Source organism: Silene latifolia, unplaced genomic scaffold (genome assembly GCF_048544455.1).
Source record: "Silene latifolia isolate original U9 population unplaced genomic scaffold, ASM4854445v1 scaffold_215, whole genome shotgun sequence".
NCBI lineage: Eukaryota > Viridiplantae > Streptophyta > Magnoliopsida > Caryophyllales > Caryophyllaceae > Silene > Silene latifolia.
This window is the reverse complement of record NW_027413171.1, coordinates 174,661-202,065: the sequence shown is the minus strand read 5'-3', so window position 1 is coordinate 202,065 and position 27,405 is coordinate 174,661. Positions and strand designations below refer to the sequence as shown.

The following is a 27,405-nucleotide window of genomic DNA, read 5'->3' as shown; positions in this document are numbered from 1 at the left end:
GAAGAACGAGTCAGAAGTAACAGTTTACTTGACTGTTGTTTTTGCACCTAAATGTAAATTCGAGTTAAAGATCTCCTTACCACACATGACTTTAACATTAATGACAATCTTCATCTTTGATCTTCATGATGACTTTCTTGATAACCTTGAATTGATAATTGAAGCTCCATGCTACATGGTTAAAACTTAAGAGGTACACAATTAAATAACAATGAGATTAATTTGTCTTAAGGCATCATCAACATTAACTAATCAAATTGGATCTCTTCAATTTTCCCTTTTGATGATGGCAAGACAAATTAAATTGAGTGTGTCATTCCCCCTTAATCCATGGTCAAGGTCAACAAGTCACAACATGATCAAAATAAGATGCATAAATACATGGTCATTTAAAATTCGTCAAATTTTTAATTAGCTTAAGTAGAACATTTAATCACTTGGTTAACATAATTACGGTGAACGCAAATCTAAGAGGTATTGAATCACCACCTGCAATTTTAAAATCACAAAAAGAGATTAGAAAGGCTTTTGTTTTGATTTAGGCATTAGGCATGGTTATGGCAAAAGGCTTGGCACGATATCGGCTAGGCACGGTTTGAGCAAGAGATTAATCATCCACTTCTTTATCAACCAACCCGTGAACCATCTTCACAAGCTCTTCATTTTGACCATTAACCTCCTTGAGTTCCGTACGCAAACTGACAGGCTAGTCGTGTACCTACCAAAAATAACCAACTGGTACTAACTAATATAGCTAGGGAAGTCGTGATCGTATCCACAGGGAGGCAAGATATCTGTTAAGAGTTCCGTCTATTTGGTCACAAATTGGGGGTTTGAATTTTGGTTTCTAAACTAATGAAGGATTAAAGGAAAGAGCAGTAAAGAAAGAGCGATAAAAGGTAGAAAATATAATAAAGTTAATCAAATGAGAGAAAACATGTCAGGATTTCGGTTCACCATGATAGTCTATCGACTCAGTTGCAAATAGCCTAGATAATCTACTGTGAGACGGATACAGGAAAGGTCCTTCCGGTTAACTTTCTATCCTAGATTTCCACTAACTTAACTTCCGTCCTCGTCAGGGTAGTCTACTGTTCATAGCAGGTCTATTTAGTCCAATCTTCCGATCCAGGAGTAAATTTAACCAGATTAAAGGTAACTTAGAAGCGTGCACTCAAATAAGTCGATATTAAAGTTAATTTGCCATGGGTACAGATTCTCACCGATAAACAATCTAGTCTATTCACTACATCATCACAATCCTACCATGGATTCCCTAATCCCGACATGAAAGAATTTAGCTACTCATATTACTAATGATGTCAACAAAAATAATAATGAATATACTAACTAAAGGCATGATGCAGTAATAATAATTAGGCATACACAGAATTAGGGCAGAAATAATTAAGAAAGAAACAAGAATTAAAGCAAAGACACAATGAGATTAAGATTAATAAGAGAAGAATGATTACAATCTCAAACAATCCGGCGTAAAGAACAAATCCACTAACAAGAGATTAATGGAAGAGAGTTCAACAGTAGAAGTATCAAAGAGAGATTAAGAGAGTTTTAAGAGATGAAAAACGTACTTAATAACCTAATTAACGAAAGCTTAAATAGGCAAAACAAAGTCTTTAACGAAATAAGTCAAATACGGGTTAATTAAGCCCGTGTAATACCAAAACCTCTCGATCGAGGCAAATAAAACCACTCGATCGAGGACTTCAAAACCTAATCATCTCGATCGAGCAAATAAACTACTCGATCGAGGAAACCCAATAATCAGCATTTCGATCGAGTAACATAAAGCACTCGATCGAACTCTTCTCACCACAAAACTACTCGATCGAATCAAAAGACCCATCGATCGAGTGTTCTTTCTCCATGTCAGCTTCTAACTCGTCTTCGACTGCTTCGTTGACCACCCTTTCATGCACTTCAAGGCATAATCTCGCTCTAACATTCCCATCTCCTCAAAATGCATGCAAAATAGGACGAATAGAGTACGGTTTCACCACTTTCAGGTTCATTTATGCAAAATAGACAAAATAACCCAAAGTAGCCAATTCGGGGCATATTGCAATACAAAACAGTACAAAAGTGCATAGAAATATGTGCAAAATAAGAATAAAAAGGCTATATAAAATGCACCTATCAAATCTCCCCAAACCGAACCTTTACTCGTCCTCGAGTAAACTAAATGCAAACTAATGGAACGGAAATGAAAACCTATAACTTGTCTACTTGAACCAATTTAATGCAACAAAAATCAATAGTCATAGCCACAATGGTCAATACGCAAATGAATTATAAGATGTCCATAAATAAAGCTGACCTATCGACCTTGCAAGACCAACAAAATCGGACTCTCACGTAGTCACTCTTCTCTCATGAAGCAAAGGGTGAGTTATATATGTATAAGAGAGAAAAAGAAGCAGTCACTCACCTAAACTGCGACCTACATAACATGAATGCAACAAAAATGATAGACGATTCAAGTATAATGCACACATTCCAACCAACAATGTCCGTCACAACCGAGGGCTTACAAATAGTATGGAAAAGTGAGGTTCAGGTAAGAAAAGGCAAAATAAATCATGGAAATGTGGAGGTAAAAGCGCCAAGCTAGTTCCTAAATAGGACCATATAAGACCGTCCGAATCTCATCTGACTGAAAATAAAGCACAAGTGTCCTTCACCGGCACACATCTCAATATCCATATACACTATCTCCTCAAAAAATGTAAGAATAAGAACAAAGGAGTAGACCGTCACAAACTTTCCTTTTTTAATACGGTCCTAATTATCCAAACAATTCAACTCATTTTTTTCAAACTTTTCTTTCTTTTTCTTCTTCTGCCTCACGTGTGATTTCACTTTTTTTTTCTTTCACGTCTTTTTTTTCTTTTTCGTGTCTTTTTCCATTTTTCATCCTTTCTCCTTTCTTAATTTCCACCAACTCCAATAATAAAAACGGGCCATACTCACAACATGAATCAAAATACCACAAAAGATACACTAGACTAGCTTGATTGGGCAGGCTTAGTTTTGGGTGTAGCTAATGGGTCAAAAAAGCTAAATTTGGCTTAAGTGGAGCTAAATGGGTGAAAAATGTAATAAAGGGAAAATTTGCAAGCGCCTCCCTACATGTGACACCGACCACAAACCCGAATATATGCAATTGACAAGAAATCGAATGTCATAAAAGTGCAAAAATGATAAACATGCTACGCAAGGAGTACTACTTTCATTTCCTATGTAAACTGGTCATGAATGTCACCAGTTATAAGGCTCTAAAACTTAGAAATTATAGAGTAGGTTGCCAATTTATCAGGTCAAGTCTACACGGTCAGCTTAATTTGAACAAAAACTCGTAGATATGCGTAAGACTCAGCTAATAACTGTCGATAACAATGCAAGGCTCAAGTAAAAATGACAAGTTACAGGGCAATATCATCACGGAAATCGACCGTTCCGACTCAACCTATATGCAAAATGAAACGTGAATATTTTATTAATTTTTCTATTTTTTTTTTTGGATTTTTATGATTTTTTTGAAATAAATGAAAACAATGCAAGCAGAAAATAGAAACGTGAGTGTAAAAACAAATGCAAATGCAGAATCAAAAGGATGCATTACCCTCCCCAAACCAAAATGGACAACGTCCTCGTTGTCCTCCAGCATACACCAGAAGATATATATAGGGAACGGGAAAATACAACCAATAAATGTATGAATAATAATAAATAAAAAAGAGACAAAAGAAATAAAAGAGCAAAAAATGTACATACAAAACATGAACTTCCCCAAACCAGCCTAAAAACTGGGGAAGTGAGTAGACCAGTAGCTACTCGTTAGCCTCCTCGTCCTCCACGTCCTCCATCGTGACCGTGTAGTCTGGGTCCACCTGCTGCTCTCTCCTCCTCGCCTCCTCAGCCTGAGTCCTCGCTGCCGCCTCAGCTGCGTCCTCCTCCTCGTCACTGGCTGGCTGTGGGTACCCCTCAGCTGGGTACCGGTAGAAAGACGGGTATGGCCAACCCTCAGGGACGGGACAATATCGCATCATGTGATACTCATATAGAGGGAATAAAGCAAGAGCTATGTCCCGCTCCATACGAGCCTGCCCGTCTAAAAGCTCAAGCAACAAACTGTCACGGCGTCCTTGGTCAAGGACTGCGAACGCCTCAAAGGGTGGAGGAGGTACAAAATTAGCCGGGTAAACCGGCTGTGTCTGTGTCTGGTCGGGTGTAGGAGTAGGAGTAGGGATCGGGGTAGGAGTGGCCGTGGAAGTCTGGCCACCCGTAGAAGGCGTGGATCCCTCTCCGGTCTCAGATCTCCTCTGCTTCCTAGAAGCGGACATGGTAGGGGGTGGTCGAAGCGGTAGGTGGTACATGGGTAATGGTGGTGGTATCCTGCCCCTAACAGTGGGCAGGGGAACAAGACGAGGTAGGGTGGTGCAAGGAAGGGTCTCATACAAGGAACCAGAAATCTTCCAAGTCTGGTGGTCGGAAGCAACCCAAAACATGGACAGCATAGCAGGAATGCCAAGGTACCTATCAGTGTCTATGTACTGTAAGTCACGAGGGAAGATGGGGAAGATATAATGGGCAAGAAAAGTGGCTATGCCACCGCAAACAATGGTGCCCGTGGTCTTCTTCCCCGCAGTGTGAAAGTGCTGGGCGGTCAGGTAAGCAATGTTAAGGACGAAGGGTCCCTCACTGTCAATGTTCAGGTACCCACCCAGAATAGAAATCTCAATGTTTTTCACATTGTTTGGTTCTTTACGGCCAAAAATAGTACTACCCATGAGACGCAAGAAGTATCGGGCTGGGGGAAGGTGGACCTGAGCAAGATTGCGCTCCTCGTAGGTAGTCTGTGCCAAGGTCCTCCACAACTGGCGGATGACCTTCCTAGGGGCAGCAGTGTCACCCGTAAAGGAAAGACCTAACCTAGTACCAAACTCTCTAAAGTCCAAGAAAAAGTCCGGTTAAATAACCGGAAAGACACAGAAGCACAAGTCGGGTCAGTGTCGTAAGCGCCAGAAGAGATGGTAAAGAAGCTAAAAAACTCGAGGGTCAGCTCCTTGAAGGTCAAGGCACTCATGGTCACTAATCCAGACATCCCCGTACCCCTCAAAATCTCAACAATAGGCTCGTAAATACCAAGTCTATCAAGTGACAAATGGCATAAAAATTTGGTAGACAGAAAATCACAGCTAGCTAAATCAAAGAAACGAGTACGATGAAGAGCGTTAACGAAGATTACCTCGGGATAGTCGGGGTGCGAGTCAAGTGATTCATCCACTCGGATGGTGACACGACTAGTAGAGCGGCCAAAAGTAGGTGTAGCTCGTGCGCGACCCCGGCCTCTAGTACCTGAAGTAGAAACCCGTCCTCTGACGCAACGAGGTACCAAGGCCGCCCGGTAAGCAGCTGTGACAGCTGGTGACCACGCAGCAGGGGTGGTCACCGTACCAGAAGTGCTAGCTGTGGCTGCAACAGTAGAAGCAGCAGAAACAAAAACAGAAGTCGAGCTAGTAGCAGAGCTAGCAAAAACAAAAGCTGAAACTGACACGAAAGTAGAAGCAGAACTCGCCGAGACAGAAACAGAGCCAGCAGTAGTAACAACAGCAGTACTAGCAGTAATAACAGGTAACACGGGGGTAGTAGCAGCGGTACTAACAGTCGGAACGACGGTGGTGACAGCAGGAACCACCGTCTCAGTAGAGGACGGAACTACAGTCGAACTAGGCAAAGGTAGGGAGCTACTTTCCATCCTAATCAAGTAAGCATGGGGTACAATAAGCAATTGAATCAATTAACCGCAAAAACCCCTAATTTCAGTCAAAATTTTCGAATTGACGATAAACTCTAAACCCTAATTATCTCATATGGTAAAAACAAAGCAATTAAACAACAAGAAGGTAAAGGGGAAACTTACTTGATGACGAAACCCACAAGAGAAACAAAAGAATCGACCAAAGTGATGCAAATAGGCGGATTTTCGATCGAAAAACCGCAAACCCTAATTTCCCTAATTGACCACGTTAATGAGCAAGTTTGAAGGACAAAACAGAGGGCACATGTCGATATACTAGAAATACAAACAATGTGGGTGATGGATTTGGTATTGGGCAAGAAAAATGGAGGAATTTGGGGTTTTTGTCGCAAAAGGGAGAAGACAAATGAAGAAGAAATGAAAATAATGAAAAATAAGAAGTTTAAAGGTTACTTCTTGCTTGTGATTTTCAATTTCACTCGATCGAGTGATTTGAAACCACTAAATCGAGAAGTCTGACTTGCATATCACTCGATCGAGCAGAATATCACTCGATCGAGAACTCCCCAATTTAGCCACTTCGATCGAATACCTGTAAATCTCTCGATCAAATCTTTTCCTGTGCATTCCTCTCGATCGAGTACAAAAAGTACTTGATCGAGTTCTTTCTTCGTATAATTCATCCCAATGCGCCATTATCTCCCCAAACCTGCATAAAAATACTTGCAAACATATCCCGAACATACCAAATCACAAAGTAACAGTCAATAGTCTTTTCTAGCTACGCTAATTAGTCTAAAATATAGCAATTCTAAAAATGCAAGTAAAGAAGTTCGACGAAAATTTAAAAAGTCTTTACAATTAGTTACAACGGGGCATTCCCCGCTTAATTCCCAAAACAATTCAGTAGCTCAAAAGAGGGCTTCTGACTGGAGGAGGTCCCTTCAGCATCCTTGACCGTCCTCTTCGTTCTCCACGAGCTTGAATTTGAACCAGTAGGGGGAGAATAGTTAACATCCACGTATGCACGAACTTTTCTCGTCCCTTTGTCTTTCCCATCAGCTTTGACGTCAAGGTCCCCGGTTTGATTGACTTTAATTACACTACGACCTTTGAGAGCTCCTGCATCTATTTCATTTGTACCTGCAGCTAGGAAAACAGACGAATGTTCCTCCTTTTCGCTCTCAGTCTGAGGCGGAGGGGTTACAATTGCAGCACAAAATTCCACATTTTCATCTGGAGTGTCAATATGGGAGTCAGTGGAGGATAGGGCATTGCAAGGTTGAGCTTGCATGGGAGCCCTACGAGATTTAGACTAATGAAAATCAATTCTTCATCTCCTACCTGAAATGTGAGTGTCTTACCCCCGACATCTATCACTGCACGAGCAGTGAATAAAAATGGTCTCCCTAAAATAATAGGGGTGTGAGTGTCTTCGGGTATGTCAAGCACTACGAAGTCAACGAGAATAAATAATTTCCCGATTTTGACAGGTATGTCCTCTATGACCCCTAATGGCAGTGATATACTATGATCGGCCATCTGTATGGTCATGTTTGTGCAATTAAATTTAGTCAAACCAAGTCTCTTAGCGAGAGACAAAGGTAAGACGCTCACACTAGCACCAAGATCGCATAACACGTTATCAATCAAATGGGTACCTATATGATATGGAATCGAGAAACTACCCGGGTCTGACTGTTTAGGTGGCAACTTATTTTGAACTAGGGCGGTCCCTACCTCAGTTAAAGCTACCGTCTGATGATCGTTTATGTGTCTCTTACGTGACAAAATTTCTTTCATAAACTTTAAGTAAGAGAGTACCTGTGTCAGCAGCTTGGCGAACGGAACAGTAACCTGTAGGCTTTTCAGGAGCTCGGCAAATTTACCGAACTGTTGATTGGCTTTAGTGCTCTGTAATCGCCTCGGGAAGGGCACCGTAATAGGAATCTCGAGCCCTTTGTTTCTCTCTTCCAACGTCTCAGCAGGTTCAAGCTCTTTTTCACTCGATCGAGACTTTTTGCCTCCCGATCGAGTCCTTCCAGGTGATATTTCACTCGATCGAGCTATAGTAGCCTCTCGATCGAGTTCCTCAATAAGCACAGTGTTCGATCGAGGCATATGTTCACTCGATCGAACGTTTTCTTCAATATTTTCACTCGATCGAGTGGTTTGAACCTCTCGATCGATGCCTTGATTATCCAGTTAACTTGATCGAGTAACATTTCCTTTCGATCAAGTGATTTCAGCATCAATTCTACTCGATCAACCCCCTGAAATTAGTCGATCGAGTATATTCTTCGTGGTAAGCTCATTTTCAGCGACAAATGACTGTTCATCCTCATTAACGGCCTTCCTCGGGTCTGAAATATCTTTGTCAGTAGACAGTTTTGGTCCTTCATGAGAACGACCGCTTTGCAAATTAATCAAGTTTACCGTCTCATGTGTATTCTTCTCAGATTGGGACGGGAATTGACCCTGGTTCCTCGTGGACTGGTTCACGGCTAACTGAGAAACTTGGGTTTCAAGTGACTTGATTGAAGCTTCTTTTTGTTGGTCACTCATCTGCCATTGCTTTGTCAACGACTAAAGCATTGATTTTAATTCAGCTAGCTCACGTACCCCACTAGAAGATGAAGCTCCTTGGTGCGGTGGAGGAAAAAAAGGAGGCTTTTGGAAGCCTTGTTGAGCCTTGTGAGGAGGGACATATGGCTGCTGCTGCTGCAGTGGAGGAGTGGGATTAAGAACATTTTGACTTGTCCACCTCAAATTGGGATAGACTGCCCCTTTATTGTTGTAATAAGAACCTCCTCCTTGCTTGTATTGCTGAAAGGCAAGGACTTGTTCATTCTCAGTAAAACAGTCAATAGCAGTATGACCGTCATTGCTTCCACACCTCTCATAAGTGACAGTTTCCTGTCTAGTCAAGAAATGAACCGTCTGTTGATCTCCAGCAGATTGCAGCTCCATTCTATCAAACCGGGCATTCATGGCTTCCGGCTGAGCCACGACTGCCTTATCAACCGAAGGGACCGTTCGAATACCATCCCGTAGGTTCCCATATTCAGCACAATGGGCCGCCATCTCCTCAATAATGCCCCATTCCTTATCATCATCAATGTTCTTTTAAAATCTTTCGTTGGATGAGGCGTCAAGTATAGCTCTGTGGTCATCGTACAACCCATTGTAGAACTGGTTGCACAAAAACCACTGATCAAAACCATGGCGAGGAAGAGACCTCACCAACTTCTTGAACCGACACCAAGCTTCATAGAAAGTCTCATCAGGTGCCTGCTTGAAACTAGTAATCTTTCCCCTCAGCTGATTAGTGCGTTGTGGAGGGAAGTATCTTTTGTAAAAGGCAAGTGCGAGAGTCTCCCGATTGGTGATACCAAAGACGATCCCTGGTCAAGATCGATCGACCACTCATGGGCTGAGTCAGTCAGAGAAAAAGGAAAAAGCACTTCCTTTATCTTGCCCTGTGTTACTCCCTTGGTAGCAGGAATAGTAGAGCAATAGTCAGTGAAGACTTCCATATGCTTTCGCGGATCTTCACCCGCCACACCTCGGTACATATTTCTTTCCACCAGATTTATGTAAGATGGACGGATATCGAAAGTGTTACCGTCCTCAGTTTGGAGGTTAAAACCTTTAGGATTAGAGGATGCTTTGGGCTTCGAGTGACTTGCAATGTTAGGCATCCTTACTGGCTTGTTGGCAGAAATGAGATTGTCTTCTTCAAAAGACTGTTCTTCTGCAAATAAAAAGTGTTGTGGCTCAGGCTCGAACGTACTCAAGTCTTCCTTTCGAAGTTCTATTTGCAGACGGAGTCTATGCCGAAATAGTCTTTCTGGCTCAAGATTAGCTGGAACTAACTCTGACCTATTTGACCTGGGCATACACAGCACTGAAAGAAATAAATGAGAACTGCCTCAAGGAATAGAAATTCCTTGATGCGGATAAAAATAAACGAAAACAAGAACAGATAGGGCTATTGCCTCCCCGGCAACGGCGCCAAAATTTGACAGGCTAGTCGTGTACCTACAAAAAATAACCAACTGGTACTAACTAATATAGCTTGGGAAGTCGGGATCGTATCCACAGGGAGGCAAGATATCTGTTAAGGGTCCGTCTATTTGGTCACAAATGGGGGGTTTGAATTTTGGTTTCTAAACTAATCAAGGATTAAAGGAAAGAGCAGTAAAGAAAGAGCGATAAAAGGTAGAAAATATAATAAAGTTAATCAAATGAGAGAAAACATGTCAGGATTTTGGTTCACCATGATAGTCTATCGACTCAGCTGCAAATAGCCTAGATAATCTACTGTGAGACGGATACAGGAAAGGTCCTTCCGGTCCACTTTCTATCCTAGATTTCCACTAACTTAACTTCCGTCCTTGTCAGGGTAGTCTACTGTTCATAGCAGGTCTATTTAGTCCAATCTTCCGATCCAGGAGTAAATTTAACCAGATTAAAGATAACTTAGAAGCGTGCACTCAACTAAGTCGATATTATATTTAATTTGCCATGGGTACAGATTCTCACAGATAAACAATCTAGTCTATTCACTACATCATCACAATCCTACCATGGATTCCCTAATCCCGACATGAAAGAATTTAGCTACTCATATTACTAATGATGTCAACAAAAATAATAATGAATATACTAATTAAAGGCATGATGCAATAATAATAATTAGGCATAAACAGAATTAGGGCAGAAATAATTAAGAAAGAAACAAGAATTAAAGCAAAGAAACAATGAGATTAAGATTAATAAGAGAAGAATGATTACAATCTCAAGCAATCCGGCGTAAAGAACAAATCCACTAACAAGAGATTAAAGGAAGAGAGTTCAACAGTAGAAGTGTCAAAGAGAGATTAAGCGAGTTCTAAGAGATGAAAAACGTACTCAATAACCTAATTAACGAAAGCTTAAATAGGCAAAACAAAGTCTTTAACGAAATAAGTCCAACACGGGTTAATTAAGCCCGTGTAATACCAAAACCTCTCGATCGAGGGAAATAAAACCACTCGATCGAGGACTTCAAAAGCTAATCCTCTCGATCGAGCAAATAAACTACTCGATCGAGGAAACCTAATAATCAGCATTTCGATCGAGTAACATAAAGCACTCGATCGAACTCTTCTAACCACAAAACTACTCGATCGAATTAAAAGACCCATCGATCGAGTTTTCTTTCTCCAAGTCAGCTTCTAACTCGTCTTCGACTGCTTCGTTGACCACCCTTTCACGCATTTTAAGGCATAATCTCGCTCTAACATTCCCGTCTCCTCAAAATGCATGCAAAATAGGACGAATAGAGCACGGTTTCACCACTTTTAGGTTCATTTCTGCAAAATAGACAAAACAACCTAAAGTAGCCAATTCGGGGTATATTGCAATACAAAACAGTACAAAAGTGCATAGAAATACGTGTAAAATAAGACTAAAAAGGCTATATAAAATGCACGTATCACAAACCCATCACTTCCAAACGAAGACCCACAATCTCACCCATGAGAGTATGTTAGAGATCCAACAAAACTTTTACATCCTTGGTGAGACGTGTCAAACAAGACGATTGCATAGAGGAGGAGGCAACATCCCTAGCCTTCATACTCGACCAAATATGAGCAAGTTTATCATCTTCAATTTTCAAGTACATTTGTGATAAAACTCCCGAGATCATAGTGTCACACATGTGATCAACACCGAAACTTGTCGAATCAACAAAGTCCACTTTCTCAAGAATGACCGATAACCACATCCCATAAGCTAACACAGTGGTATTATCAACCTTACGCTTTTCTACTATATTAGCAAGATGATCAATGTGAAAGAACATCAAAGCGGGTAGGTTAATTTGAAGGTGTTTAGCAAGATAAAAGATCAACCACATGTCTAGCACACTACACACACCACGGCTCTCATTGCATGGTATCAATGTTCTATAAATAAAATTGAAAAAGAACCGATGGTTTATTTTGATTTCTCTTGGCTTAGCTGTGATAGGGGATGAGGCTTTGGGATATAGAAACTTTGTGACGGTCAAGGAACTTACACCATCTATAGTCGGCCAACCACCCTTCAGAATTGAGGATAACCCAGTTGTAGGAATACCGAGTAAATTTCTGACAGTCTCAACATTTAGAAACAAGGGTTTGTTATTGATCACGGCGGTAAGACTACTCGATTGGACATCGACTTTGACCGTGGTATAAAATTGAACAATCTCCGCTAAATAAACTCGATTATAAAGATTAAGAAGGTTCTTCCACTTTTGTGCATGAATTGCATCTTTAAAGAACTTAAAAGCGGGGGACGAATCATACCATTCGAGTTCATAGCGGCGGCCCGAGTTAAAGTTTCCTTGAATGACATGCTTGCAACAATCAAAGATCACCTTTGAAAAGCGATAACCATGAAGAATCTCGAGTGCCTTGGGCTTGTTCTCATCGAGAGGTTGCTCAATAGCAATCATAGCACTATTCGATTCATCATCAACTTCCTTTGCCATTTCCTCCACTTTCCTTTTCCTTGAGGTCAACCGAGTGGACACTTTCTTAGCTTTGCCTTTCGGTTTGGGAACGGATTCCTCCTTGAACAACTCGTCATCCTAAAAGACGGCATTCAATTTCTCCTTATCAACCTCCGTTTCCACAACCTTTGCCTTACTCACGGTTTTCCCTCTTTCCTTTCGCCTTTTATTAACTACCATATCCTTCAACATCACATCACTACTCACACTCTCTTTTGATTTTAATTTCGATTTCCCAACATTCTTCTCAACCGATTTCTCAACACTCTTTTCTTTTTCCTCACCTTTTTCAATTGATTTTTCAATACTCTTTTATTTTTCTTTTTCCATGCTTTTCTCATTTTACTCTCCTTCTTTTTCATTTTTCTTTCCCTCATTGTTTTTCTCTCCTTCAATTCCGACATCCTCACAAACAATCTCCTTTTCTTTTTCATTTTCTTTATTAACACCAACATCAATTTCCTAAACTTCTTGAATAATTGGAGTACCATCATCATCAACTTCACCAACAACCCGTGAGCTACCTTCTTCACCCTCGGTTTCGGTTGCATGCGGCATATTCAAATCGAATTTCTGATTGAAAACCCGACTTGAGAATCTCCTAGCTTCGGACGCAGTTTTAGGACGATTTACAACAGATTTCCTTCTTGTCATTGGGGCGTTTGGTACAAAGACTCTAGGTTTCTTTGGTGGTTCTTGATTTTGAACGGATTTGGAACCAAGACTTTCGGTTTGTGGTTCAACCGATAAAGCTTTCGGTTTGTACGAGTCTCGGATTTCCTTCAAAGTTTTAGGTTTAGTTGATTTTGTAGGCATTACTTTTATAGTGAAGGTAAAGTAACGGTTGGGAGGGGTAGGCGTTTGATGGTTTTGGAGAATATTTGGGGAAGATGGAGTTTTTTGAATATTTTGAAAGTGAAAAGAGAAGTCATCATTTAAATGTTGAAAAAGTTACATGTAGTAAATGAGGTGTGGATGAATAGTGTTGTGCTTTTATTTGATTGGTTGAGGAGTAGGGTGTGTAGCCGGTTTGGTGGTAGTAGGCGTCTAGGTGCATGGGTAGTGGGAAAAGTAGTATATGATGGATTGATGGTAATTGAGTGGCTTCATGTGAACAATATATTTACCCATTGGATTTACATGCAAATTAATCATCTAATTCATTGAGTAATATTAACATATAATCACTTATATAAAAAAATGTAAACATCTACTCTAGTCAATCATCGAGAGCAAGTCGTCATAAAATTTTACGCGGAATCCAACAAACCAATTTCCAACCGAAGTTTTACGAATTGTTCTCTTTCAAGCGGTTTTGTAAAAATATCGGCTATTTGATTTTCCGCTCTACAAAATTTAAGACGAATTTGACCTTTTTCCACATGATCACGTAAAAAATGATGTCTTATGTCAATATGCTTAGTCCTTGATTGTATTGGGTTCTTTGAAATGTTAATGGCACTAGAATTATCACATTAAATAGGAGTTGAATCAAAGATAATACCATAGTCCCTTAGTTGTTGTCGAACCCAAAGAACTTGTGCGCAACACAATGCGGCACTTATGTACTCTGTTTCGGCGGTGGAAAGAATAACGATGTTTTGTTTCTTAGTCGCCCATGAGATCAAACACGGAACTAAGAAAGTATCCATCCCGGATGTACTCTTTCGATCAACAACGCTTCCGGCATAATCCGCATCCAAGTATCCTAAAAGCTCAAAAGGACAATGTGAGGGATACCGAAGATACAAATTAGACGTTCCAACCAAGTACCTAAGAATACGTTTTACGACAATGAAATGCGATTCTCTAGCACTAGCTTGGAATGAGCATATAGACAAACACTATATAAAATATCCGGACGACTAGAGATTAAATAAAGTAATGAACCGATCATACCTCGATTCATCGTTTCATCAACTTTCTTACCATTCTCATCTTTGTCAAGCTTGGTGGACGAAACCTTAGGTGTAGAGAAAGGTTTTGAATTAGTCATACCGAACTTACATAACATCTCCTTTATGTACTTTTGTTGATGAATCATCACACCATCTTGAGTTTGCTTGATTTGAAGCACAAGGAAGAACCCTAGTTCTCCCATCATACTCATCTCAAACTCAGATTTCATTAGTTCCAAAAAGTACAAATAAAGGAGTTTATTCGTTGCACCAAATATTATGTCATCGACATAAATCTGTACAATCAACAGTTCACCACACTGTGACTTTATGAATAATGTTTTATCAACCGATCCACACACAAAACCATTTTCCAAAAGAAATTTTGACAAGCGATCATACCAGGCTCTTGGAGCCTGTTTTAAACCATAAAGAGCCTTGTCAATTTAAAAACATCGCTTGGAAATTCATTGTTCATAAAACCCGGTGGTTTCTCCACAAAGACTTCTTCTTCTAAATAACCATTTAGAAAAGCCGTTTTGACATCCATTTGAAAAGTTTGATGCCTTTCTGAGTTGCAAAAGCTATTAGCATATGTATGGCTTCAAGCCTAGATACTGGTGTGAAGGTTTCATTATAATCAATACATTCTTGTTGTTTAAATCCTTGCACCACTAGTCTAGCTTTATTCCTTACGATATTGCCCGAATCATCTAGCTTATTGCGAAAGACCCATTTGGTACCAATCAGGTACAACCAGTAGGTCTAGGGACAAGATGCCATACCTCATTGATTTTGAATTGATTAAGTTCCTCTCGCATCTCCATCACCCAACTCGGATCTTCAAGTGCCATGGAGATGTTTACCGGTTCAATTTGTGAGAGGAACGCAAGAAATGCAAAGAAATCATTGAGGGACGATCTTGTTTTCCTTCCCGAATTCAAGTCACTGGTCAAGTTTGAAAGGGGGTGAGATTTTTGGTGTTTCCACTTCTTTGGTACGATTAAGGATGGTGAGGCTTCTTGGGGTTCTGACTCAACAGTTAGCTCAACTGTTGGTTCTGGTTCATTTTGTATTTGAGGGTTTTTTTCTGTTTGTTAGTTTTGTTCAAGTTTACCCTCATTCCCCCTGGATGTCATAGCCTCATTTTGTGGTTCAAGTGGTTCTGTTCCCCCTGTCTCTTGGCCAGTTCCATCAATCAACAGTTGCTCCGACTGTTGATTCTGCTCCTCTTGTTCGGTCTCCCCGTGTACATCATCCATGTCATGTCGGATCATTCCAAGCTCATAGTCCTCATCATCTTCTTCATCCTCTTCCTGTGTATTAGAATGAAAAAGACTAGACTCATCAAATATGACATGTACACTTTCTTCCATTTTCATGGTTCGTTTATTATACACTTTATAAGCCTTTCTACGATCCAAATAACTGACAAATACGGCCTCATCACTACGAACATCAAATTTACCCAAATTATCCTTTCCATTGTTGTGAACAAAGCATTTCAAACAGGATAAATTAGGCTTTCTTCCTTTAAGCAACTCGTAGGGTGTTTTGTTAAGTATTTTCCGGATCATAACACGGTTATAAATGTGACATGATGTGTTGACGGCTTCGGCCCAAAAATTCTTTGGCAACTTACTACTAAGGAGCATAGTCCTAGCCATGTTTTCAAGTTTCCGGTTCATACGCTCTACAACCCCGTTTTGTTGAGGTTTAGCACGCGCGGAAAAGTTATAGCTAATACCGTGCTCATCACAATAAGTAATAAATGAGGAATTTCAAATTCGGTTCCATGATCAGATCTCAAGGACATAAGCTTTTTATCAAACTTGTTTTGGACCTTTTACAACCAAATTAAAAATTCATCAAATGCTTCATCTTTAGAACTCAAGTAGAGAAGCCAAAAAAATCGTGAAAAATCATCAACAATCACATATAAGAAACGACTACCTCCTTTACTTCTAACACGCATTGGACCACATAGATAAATATCAAGTAACTCAAGAGGTTTTTATGTACTAACGAACTTTTTGGATTTAAAGGAGCTTCTTACTTGTTTTCCTTTAGCAGAATCATCACACAAGCTATTAAAGTCTAATTTTATGTTAGGAATGCCGTCGACTAAGTCAAGTCGCTTAAGGGTGTTCAATGTTCTAGCATTTACGTGATCTAATATTTTATGCCAGAGCCATGGATCGTTCTTTTTCAAAGCACTCATACAAGACATTTACGTGACCTAATATTTTAGGTGTTCAATGTTCTAGCATTTACGTGACCTAACACCCTTTCTACCACCACTACAACATCCTGTGGCCCCCACCGCCAGCAACCTGGCCACCTACTGCCACCAGCAGCCCCGCCTTTCCCCTCCCCCCTTTTACACCACGACACAAACCCGACAGCAACATCCCAAACCCGATATCCCCTGTTTTATGCGAACTCCGGCCAACCACCGCCTATAGCCACCCCTAAACCACCACTATGGTCGACCCAACCACCCTGACCCATCCCTACTAAACCCAGGTGAGTCATGTCTCGAATAAGGGTTCAAAACGACACAAAAATCGCAACACAACCACCCCTTGAAACTCGCCTGAAACCGCCCTCTCCCGTCAGTCAACAGTGGTCAAATCAGGTCAACGGTGATCCTTGGTCATCCACGATCACAACGGTATTTACGGCCTGATATTTGGTTGTCTAGTTTACAAGTTATAGCATAGCAAAGAGTATACATAAGACGGTTCAAAGTATTACCTTGAGGCGATAATAGAAGTTAATCCTTCTGCTTTTCTCTTCCTTAATTCCTTTCTTCTTTCCTTTATATTTCTTCCTTCTTATTTAATGAATTATTTTTCAGATTATTGTGTATTTATAGTCTCGAATTAGAGAGCATATGACGTTGATTAGGAAACTAAGAACTATTTCCTAATTCTAATTATTATAGGAATAACTAATATAATTAATATTATTACATATTTATTCTTACCATAGGTAGGACTTCCACTTACTACTTTACTAATTCTATTATTATTATTATTATTATTACATTATTATTATTAATATTATTATTGATATAACTATTATTACCTTTTACCTTTATTTATATTTTATTACTTCCTTATTATTATTTATATTAAATCCCGAAACAATTCCCGACCATGCTCATACTAGATTAATAAATTTCGGTCCATATAACTATGGCACACGGCCCAAAGCCCAATCACTAACTAATCCTAATTCCCGACTTGGATACTTAAATTATTATTTAATTAATCGTCTTATTGTAATTATTATTAGAAATGTCTTTAATCAATTATTAATTTACATAAATTACTTTCATAAATTATTATCAAAATATGGGGTATTACAGTCTTCCCCCCTTCAAATGAACTTCGTCCCCAAGTTCGTCCACAACTACCACCACATCACTTATAAACATCCTCACAACTAAGCACCATCCAACACAATCATCCATTTACGATTATCAACCACACCAATCTTATCACAAAGTATCACAACAATAACTCAAAACATTCGTAGTATTACATTCCTTCCCCCTAAAAATAAACTTCGTCCTTGAAGTTCGGAATATCAAACAATAGGAACAAACAATTCATTGTTGTAACGCCACAAAATATGAAACACACATTGTAACCCAAGACAACTATTATTTCCAACACAATAACAATTAATGGTTAAATTAATAACAAAATCCTTGATTTAATTTCAAATAGTAAAACCACACCACATAAGATATTCGAACTAATCTTTATATAAACTAAATTATTTTACTTATTAATCGTTCGTTTAATTCTTACCAACGATGTCTAACTTAACATGGATGCAATTATTGTAAACGTATATATATATATATATTATATATAATATATATATATATATATATATATATATATATATATATATATATATATATATATATATATATATATATAATTATATATTGTATATAGGTTTAGGGCAACACATTCCACATATCACTAGACATAGTAATCTACTTCATACAATTCACAATATCAAAATATTAAGAAATAAAAACTGTGATTTGTTCAAAACTAAGGAAAACATGTTACCACTTCTGAAAGTCACTAATACATAATAACATAATTACTTATTTAGAACATATACTTTTTAGAAAATACAGAGAGTTAGTAAACCATGAGAAAAAGAATCAAGTCAAAAACTCATAAGGTCAATTTATAACGCATTTTACAAATTATTTGGTCGAAACATAAATTTTACAGCAACTTGTCAGAAATTTAGGTCAATTTGTAAAAATCACCATAAATTGTCAAGATATCTTCCTACAACATGGCTTATCAATTTAAAACATATATGAAATTTTTAAACACTGGAGTTGGAATTATACCTAATCGATAAGGAGTTTTTAAATGACATATTTTACAAAAACATGGCGAGAAAACATTACTGTACATGAATACTTCGACCACTGTCCACTAAAATATTTATTCCTCCTAAACCGTATATTATTTGAATATGAGACCAGTGGCATATGAAGGCTAACTCACAAGGATATCACACATAAAAATCTTGTATAAGCATTCTAAACAGGCAGTAAATGGCAACCAAAACAATTAAGGATAAAATTTAAAGAAATCAACCAAAATCACATTCTTCACAATTTCACTCATATTCATCATGCTTCATATTTACTCCTCCTGTTGAGTTCCTTTGATTGATGATAACATGCCCATTTAATGTGTGTTCTCTTAGTTTACACTTTTCAGGTTTTATGATCGAATCAAGCATGGATTAATATGTGTTGAATTGTTGATCGCCCAAAGTATAGAGTCATTTGTGTCATCTAATGTACAAGTTAGGGAGTAGAGTATTTAAAAGCAATAATAATAGTTAAGACTACTGTTACCCTTACAAGTAACAATAGCCTGGACTGTCGCCATGATCCGTAACACTTGAAATTTATTTTATCTTTTCAAAAATCCTTTTTGTTTTTCTAAAGTAACTTGGACTTAATAAATAACTTTCAGATTTTTCTCTAAGGATTTGGGTTCTAGAAAAATGGGTTTAGCTAATTATCAATTCAAATTGTTTCCTCTTTGTGTCAATTTGACTCCTTGGTCTTTTGTAAAACAAGGATTGCTTTTTGCCATTTTGGTGAAAAATTGTCATCTTGTGACTTGTTTTCCACCCTTTGTTTTCTGAAAAACCAAAGGTTCCTTTTGGATAATTACAAACCTCATTTTTTTCTTTTGCCTCTCTATAGAAGTACCTTCTTTTGTGCAAGTTTGGGCAAGTGGTGGTCTTCACCACATGTGATGACCATTGAATTTCAAAACCCTAAATCAACCACCTTGCTTGCCCTCTCTATAAAAGGAGTGCCTCATCTCATTATTTCTTCAAGACTTTTCCTGAGAATTTTATTAAGTTTGCAAAAATTGTTTTCAAAGATTAAAATCGTGTCATTGTTTTTCAAAGCTTTAAAAAGTCTTCAAGTGTTACAATCATAGCCACTGTTGCTTTAAGTACTAAACTCTCTCACTTATGAACCGTTTGATCTTGTAAAGTTGTCCATATCAATTCTTGTTAAAGAATCAGTCCGTGGAAACTTGATCCATAAAAACGTTCTAAGTTAGTGTGTAGAGTTTAGGACGGAGTAGTCCTTTGACTCTTTGGAAACCGTAGTAGGTTGCGAGGTACCTTGTTCTAGGACGGAGTAGTTCTTGAACTTGTGTCACAACCGGAGTAGGTTGTTGGTCTTTTTATTGTACGGGTTTTTAGTAGTCGGAGTAGATCACTAAAATTAATCAATAAAAAGTAGATTGGACGTAGGCACTTGAGTTCTTGCCGAACCAATTCAAAAATCTTGTGTTTAATCTTCATTTGTTCTTTATTCCGCTGCTTTCATATTGTTTAGTTTTATTTGCTTAACTCTTGAGTAACAGTTTCACATACTGTCACATTCGGTCTGTAGTCTGTACTTCATACGCTGAGACGAATAACAACAGTCAGAACCATTGTTATCTTCAGACTTTAGCAAACTTGTTTTTCTTTTAATACTTGTTTAATCATTCAATATTAATCGATGTATTCACTTATCTTCCATATTATCAAACAACTTACTTTAATTCAATAAAGTTTAAGTTGAAATTTTTAAATAGTACCTAATTCATCCCCTCCCCCTCTTAGGTACTTGAATCCATAAACTCTTCAATTGGTATCAGAGCCTCGTGCTCTTGATCGAGGCTAATCGCCTTAGAGTTTGATTCGTGGGTAATGAATTCCGAGAAACACTCCAAGATCCCGGTCTTTACCGGTGCGAATTTTGGATGGTGGAAACTCAAAATGGAAAATTACATCAAAAGTAACGACTATCAATGTTGGAACATCATCCAAAATGGACCTCTTGTTATTGAGGAAGCCGACATGCTAACAGGCTTCACAAAACCAAAGAGGAAAGAAATTACAATGAAAATGACTTCAAACTTGCCGAAAAGAACTCCAAAGCAATGTCGATTCTTCAACGTTGTGTTGGTGAGGGGGAAGTTAGTCGAATCTCCGGATGTCCTACGGCTAAATCTATTTGGGACTCTCTTGTACTTGCTTATGAGGGGACCTCCCAAGTTAGAAAACACCGTATTGACCTTCTCATACAACAATATGAGATGTTTAGAATGTTAAAGGACGAATCCGTAAATAGCTTTTCTTCACGTTTTTCTTTTATTATTAATGAGCTAAAAAGTCTAGGAAGAAAATTCGAGTCCGAGGACATTATTCCGAAAATCCTTCGTAGTCTAACCTCTAAGTGGCAACCCAAAGTAACCGCCATAGAGGAAGCCAAAGATTTGTCAACCCTATCTCTTCATGAACTAATGGGATCACTAATGGCTCACGAGTTCAATCTCGATAAGCATTCTGGTGAGTCCTCAAAGGGAAAGAGTCTCGCTCTCACGTCCTCTCCAAGTGATGGAGAAGATGAGGAGGAAGACTAGTTTTCTATGTTCTCAAGGAACCTAGCCGGGTTAGTCAATGGTTAAGGAAACAAAAGGTTCAATAATAATTACTCGAAAAAGCACTTTCCGAAGAAACGACCTAACTCCACCGTGGGATGCTTTAAGTGTGGTGATAAAACTCACCAAATTAAAGAATGTCCCAAGTGGGATGAAATCAAATCTAAGAAAAGACGAGATAAAGTTAAAAAGGACTATAAACATCAAGTCATGAGTGCTATTTGGGGAATGTCCGACTCCGAGGAAGATGAGGAACTCATCGAGGAGCAACTAGAGGCTAAAATGTGTCTTACAAGTCATCTTAAGGACAAAGTCTCAAAAACTTCAAAAATCGAACACCTTAGATGCCTCATGGCTAATCCCGATGACTCCGAATCCGATTCCGACAATGAGGTAAATCATCTAAAGGCCAAGGCTAGAACTTACTCCAAAGAAAAAGTATGTAAGCTTCTTGACCAACTTTTTGATAAGTGTCGGTTTCAAAATGATAAACTTGAGGTCATGCAAAATGAGATTGAGGAAATTGCCCAAGAGAACTTTAACCTTAAGAATGAACTAAAAGCAACTGACAGCGTCACTGTCACCTCCGAGGCTTATGATGAAGTTAAGAGAGTCAACAAATTGAACAAACAATTGACTAAAGAATTAGAGCATCTTAAGATGACCCCACAGACGTCTCTGACCTTGAAAATGTCAACACTACCTTGGTGATGCAAGTTTCCTCACTAACCAAGGAACGTGATGATCTTTTAAAGGACAAAGATGCTCTCGAAAATGAAGTGTATAACCTTGTGGTTGAGATTGTAGACTTGAGAGAAACAGTGTCTGGAACTGTTGCATCCAACAAAGAATTAGACGAGTCAAACGAGAATGTTAAGTGTTTGGTCAATGAAAATGAGCGTCTAAAAGGTGATGTAGTTAGTCTCAAGAAAGAAATAGAGGTCCTCCATGAAAGGCTTATCTTTCTTCAAAAGGGTATGCCCGAATGTAGCACTTCTAGATCTACTCTTCACCAAAGATCCGAAGAATTCGTTGATCTAAACAAACGCCTTGATGAAATTACATCTAAGTATGAGGAGTATAAAGAAAGAATTGGTTATCTTGTGTCTAAACTCAATGCTCACACTCATGACTTCATAGTTGAAAAAAGGTTGTCTATAGAAGTTGAGAAAACTGATGAACTTAAAAGGGAAAAAGAAAAGAACATGCATCTTCTCACCAAAGTCAATGATTTAACTAAAGAACTTGTCAATGCTAAAAATGTCACTGAGAAATGGGAAGGAAGTCAAACTGTGTTAAACTTCCTTACGAGTCAAACTGAAAGATGTAACTAAGTTGCCGGTTTGGGCTTCAAATGGAACAGTCAGACAGACTGTTACATCCAGAAGCCTAAAGCTGATTTTAAAAGAAGGAAATACGTTGGTCTTCCCGAATACATTATTTGAAACTATTGTGGTAAGAATGGTCATGTCTTCAATGCTTGTAGAAAAAGACTTAATGACATTAACAAGAACATCAAAGTTGTAAAGCAAATATGGATTAGGAAAGACACCGTGAGATATGTTGATCACAAAAGGGGACCCAAGTTTGTTTGGGTTCCTAAACTCAAAATCTAATCTTGTGTAGGGCTTGGTGAGAGGCGGCCGCAATTGGTACTTGGATAGTGGATGCTCTCGTCACATGACGGGTGATACAAGCCAATTCCTCTCACTTAAAGCGTATAATGGTGGCACGGTAAGGTTTGGTGACAACAAAAAGGGTGAAGTAATTGGCATTGGAAAGGTTGGTAAGTCACCATTACTTTGTGTCGACAACGTGCGGCTTGTCAAAGGTTTGAAGCATAATCTCCTTAGTATTTCTCAACTTTGTGATAAGGGTAATATGGTTGAATTTAGTACCGATTTGTGTCGTATTTTTGATGCTACAACCCATGAGTTGTGATGCGTGTCCTAAATATGATGTTTTACACCCTATTTTACACGCATTTCAGAGCTCAATTATATAGTTTATGCTACAATTTGCCCCATTTCGTCTACTTTCGTATTTTTATGTAATATTGCATGTTATTGCGGAAATGAGTAGATATCGAGCCGAATCCGTCCCCGAGTATCCAACATTGCATTTGACATGGAGTAGAGACCCGAGAAACGAACTTGGTGCGCATTTCGAGGCCTGAAAGACAATTTTATGAAGAATTAGAAGCGGAGTACCAGCTACTTCAGTCGATCGACTGACCTCCATGGTCGATCGACCAGAGCGCGACTTACAGAAGCTACTGTTCAGTGCAGACCAGTCGATCGACTGCCTTGCATGGTCGATCGACCATCATACGAGCTGACGCGCAAATTAAAGAAATAGAACGAGAATTCCAAAGCCCATTGTATATTAGGTTTAGGAATAAGTGTTACATTATATTCCAATATAACGTAACCTGACATTATCAAGCTGTCATCCAGTTTTTATCAAGTCTTTTTATCATCAAATTTTAGGGTTCATTCATTAGCTTAGAATAATTTCCTTCAATAAAAGTTTACTTTTGCATTCGGTTTTGATCCTTTCTCTGCAATTCCCTTTACGGTATCCTTCTGTTCTTATATTCAGTTTCATATTTTTATTTCGTTCATAGTATAGAATTGCTAGAATAGTTTCCCGAAAGCCAATTTATCGTCTCATGTTATTTGCTTGTTTAGTTAGTTTAATCATGAATTCAGTATCTTTGTTTGTTAATCTTGCTGTTAATTTTATCGTAAACATGAGTAGCTAAGTACCTTGTGCTAAGATGTAGGGAATCTGTAGAAGTAGGCGGCGTAGAATAGTAGACCTGGAATCGCGCCACGGTCGATCGACCGCTTACCCTGGTCGATCGACTGGCCACGTGAGTTTTGTTTCGTTTTAATTAATTTAATTGCTATATTTGACGAATCGAGTGAACGCGACTAGTTGAATGCTTAGGAATTGACCGACCCAATTAAGATCGAAAGATAGGGAAGGGAGATAGCCTACCTAATTAAGACGACTAGATTAATGAGATCGAAAGATAAGTTAATTTAGACCTTTGAATCACTTTTCAGGACGAAAGTTAGCATTAGTGATAATAGGGACTTGTAGCGAGATCGAAAGATGCTACCTGTTGAGAATGGACCGAGAGGACTTCTTATTTTCCCGTCTCACGTGATTATTTTAGATCTACCTAGTGTACTGCCACCGAAACTATAGTGAACCGACCATCTTAGCATCCTTTTAATATTTGATTTCATCTACTAGCCTAGTTTACTTTTCATTTATAGCCTTTAGTTATAGACCAACTCAAAACAAACCCCCTCACATTTGTTACCTTAGACTAGAATTAGACAACTATAAATTACATTCGCCTCTCTGTGGTTCGACCCGACTACCGCTATCTATAGTTGTAGTTGGAATTATAAATATTATTTTTGACACCTTACGACGGGTATCAAATTTTAGCGCCGTTGCCGGGGAGGCAATTGTTTAAATTTTTAGTTGTTTTTATTTTAGTCTTTTCTCAATTTAAGGGACATCTGTTCCTTAAACTATTCTCATATTCTTCTTGTAGTTTCATCTTATGCGCAGGTCTCAACAAGGCGAATTACTTCCCCTTGATCTCGAGCTTGAGAGGACTTTGCGCGTGAAGAGGAGATTATTTCAAGAACAACAGTCAGAGGAAGAGCCTGGTTCTCATTCTAGTTTTTACGAAAACGAGCTGTTTGAGGAGGATCCACCTTCATCTCCTGTTTCCACTTCTTCAGCTGAGACCGTCACATCTCCAGACATGGCTGAAGAAGCGAGTATAGCCAGTCACTCTGAGCCGACAGCTGAGAATCTCTATAAGGGATTCGCATTACCAAGGACGGATAGAAAATTTGAGCCAAAACCGTCTTATATCAACTTGGTTGAGAGGAACCAATTCGGGGGAGCTGCAAATGAAGATGCAGCCAAACATATGGAGACATTCATTGACTACTGCTGTTCCATACCCCCACCAACCGGTGTGACCCAAGACCATGTGAAGGAGACTATGTTCATATTCTCTCTTCGTGATGCTGCAAGGGAGTGGTACCGAGAGCTGGATCGAGCTGCTAATGGGATCACTGATTGGAATTCGCTGGCCTTAGCATTTTACAAGAAATATTTCTCTGCCTCGAAGACCAATGCCATTAGAGCTCAGATCACGAGCTTTAAACAGGGTCCTGATGAGAATTTTCATGAGGTGTGGGTTCGTTTCAAGAAGCTGGTGCGAACTATTCCACATCATGGGTTCGAGAAATGGAGCCTATGCAGTCAATTCTATAATGGGCTTTATGACGATCAGAGGGCTATCCTGGATGCGGCAGCCAGTGGCAGATTACAAGAGAATGTTGGAGAAACTAAGGGGTGGAAAATTATTGATGATTTGGCCACCCATAAAGCTGAGTATGGAAATTCCAGGGGAAATCAAAGGAGAGCTGCTCAATCCCTTTCTGTAGCTGCATTAAAGGCTCTTACGGCGAGATTTGATAAGTACGAGTTAGAAGGAGCTTCAAAAGGAGGGATTTATCAAGTGAATGCTGTGTCAGACGGTCCTTTCGTCTGCAAAAGATGTGGAGCTGAGGGACATGTTTTAGATTTTTGTCCTAATCCCTATGAGTCTTGTGCTGCTTTTCAACATTATAGGCAGACAAACACTTATTTTGAGCCGAATGTCCACCCAAACTTAAGGTCGAGTAGCCAAAATGTCCAAAATCCGACTCCACCCCCACAGCAGCAACAACAAAGTTATGTGCCCCCTCATAAGCAGCAGCAGCCATACCAAAAGCCTCTGTATGTTCCGCAGCAGCAGCAGCAGTCCCATGGCTCCGATTTTGCGGAGTTGAAGAATTTGTTGCTGAAAGAGTCTCAAGCTAGAGAGGCCGGGATGAAGATGTTAGAGAGCCAAATTGCTCAACTAATGTTAAGACTACTGTTACCCTTACAAGTAACAATAGCCTGGACTGTCGCCATGATCCGTAACACTTGAGATTTATTTTATCTTTTCAAAAATCCTTTTTGTTTTTCTAAAGTAACTTGGACTTAATAAATAACTTTCATATTTTTCTCTAAGGATTTGGGTTCTAGAAAAATGTGTTTAGCTAATTATCAATTCAAATTGTTTCCTCTTTGTGCCAATTTGACTCCTTGGTCTTTTGTAAAACAAGGATTGCTTTTTGCCATTTTGGTGAAAACTTGTCATCTTGTGACTTGGTTTCCACCCTTTGTTTTCTGAAAAACCAAAGGCTCCTTTTGGATAATTACAAACCTCATTTTCTTCTTTTGCCTCTCTATAGAAGTACCTTCTTTTGTGCAAGTTTGGGGAAGTGTTGGTCTTCACCACATGTGATGACCATTGAATTTCAAAACCCTAAATCAACCACCTTGCTTGGCCTCTCTATAAAAGGAGTGCCTCATCTCATTATTTCTTCAAGACTTTTCCTGAGAATTTTATTAAGTTTGCAAAAATTGTTTTCAAAGATTAAAACCGTGTCATTGTTTTGCAAAGCTTTAAAAAGTCTTCAAGTGTTACAATCATAGCCACTGTTGCTTTAAGTACTAAACTCTCTCACTTATGAACCGTTTGATCTTGTAAAGTTGTCCATATCAATTCTTGTTAAAGAATCAGTCCGTGGAAACTTGATCCATAAAAACGTTCTAAGTTAGTGTGTAGAGTTTAGGACGGAGTAGTCCTTTGACTCTTTGGCAACCGTAGTAGGTTGCGAGGTACCTTGTTCTAGGACGGAGTAGTTCTTGAACTTGTGTCACAACCGGAGTAGGTTGTTGGTCTTTTTATTGTACGGGTTTTTAGTAGTCGGAGTAGATCACTAAAATTAATAAATAAAAAGTATATTGGACGTAGGCACTTGAGTTCTTGCCGAACCAATTCAAAAATATCGTGTTTAATCTTCATTTGTTCTTTATTCCGCTGCTTTCATATTGTTTAGTTTTATTTGCTTAACTCTTGAGTAACAGTTCCACATACTGTCACATTCGGTCTGTAGCTTGTACTTCATACGCTGAGACGAATAACAACAGTCAGAACCATTGTTATCTTCAGACTTTAGCAAACTTGTTTTTCTTTTAATACTCGTTTAATCATTCAATATTAATCGATGTATTCACTTATCTTCCATATTATCAAAC

The 27,405-nt window shown here is 38.9% G+C and overlaps 2 non-coding genes across 2 annotated transcripts; one reads left to right on the top strand and one right to left on the bottom strand.

Moving 5' to 3' along the window:
- Positions 1–8,999: 8,999 nt before the first annotated feature.
- LOC141638809 (small nucleolar RNA R71) lies at positions 9,000–9,105 on the top strand. The gene has a single exon (XR_012542236.1). It is a non-coding gene; the product is annotated as a small nucleolar RNA R71 (small nucleolar RNA).
- A 16,300-nt stretch (positions 9,106–25,405) lies between these two features.
- Positions 25,406–25,512, bottom strand: LOC141638811 (small nucleolar RNA R71). The gene has a single exon (XR_012542238.1). It is a non-coding gene; the product is annotated as a small nucleolar RNA R71 (small nucleolar RNA).
- Between the last annotated feature and the right edge of the window lie 1,893 nt (positions 25,513–27,405).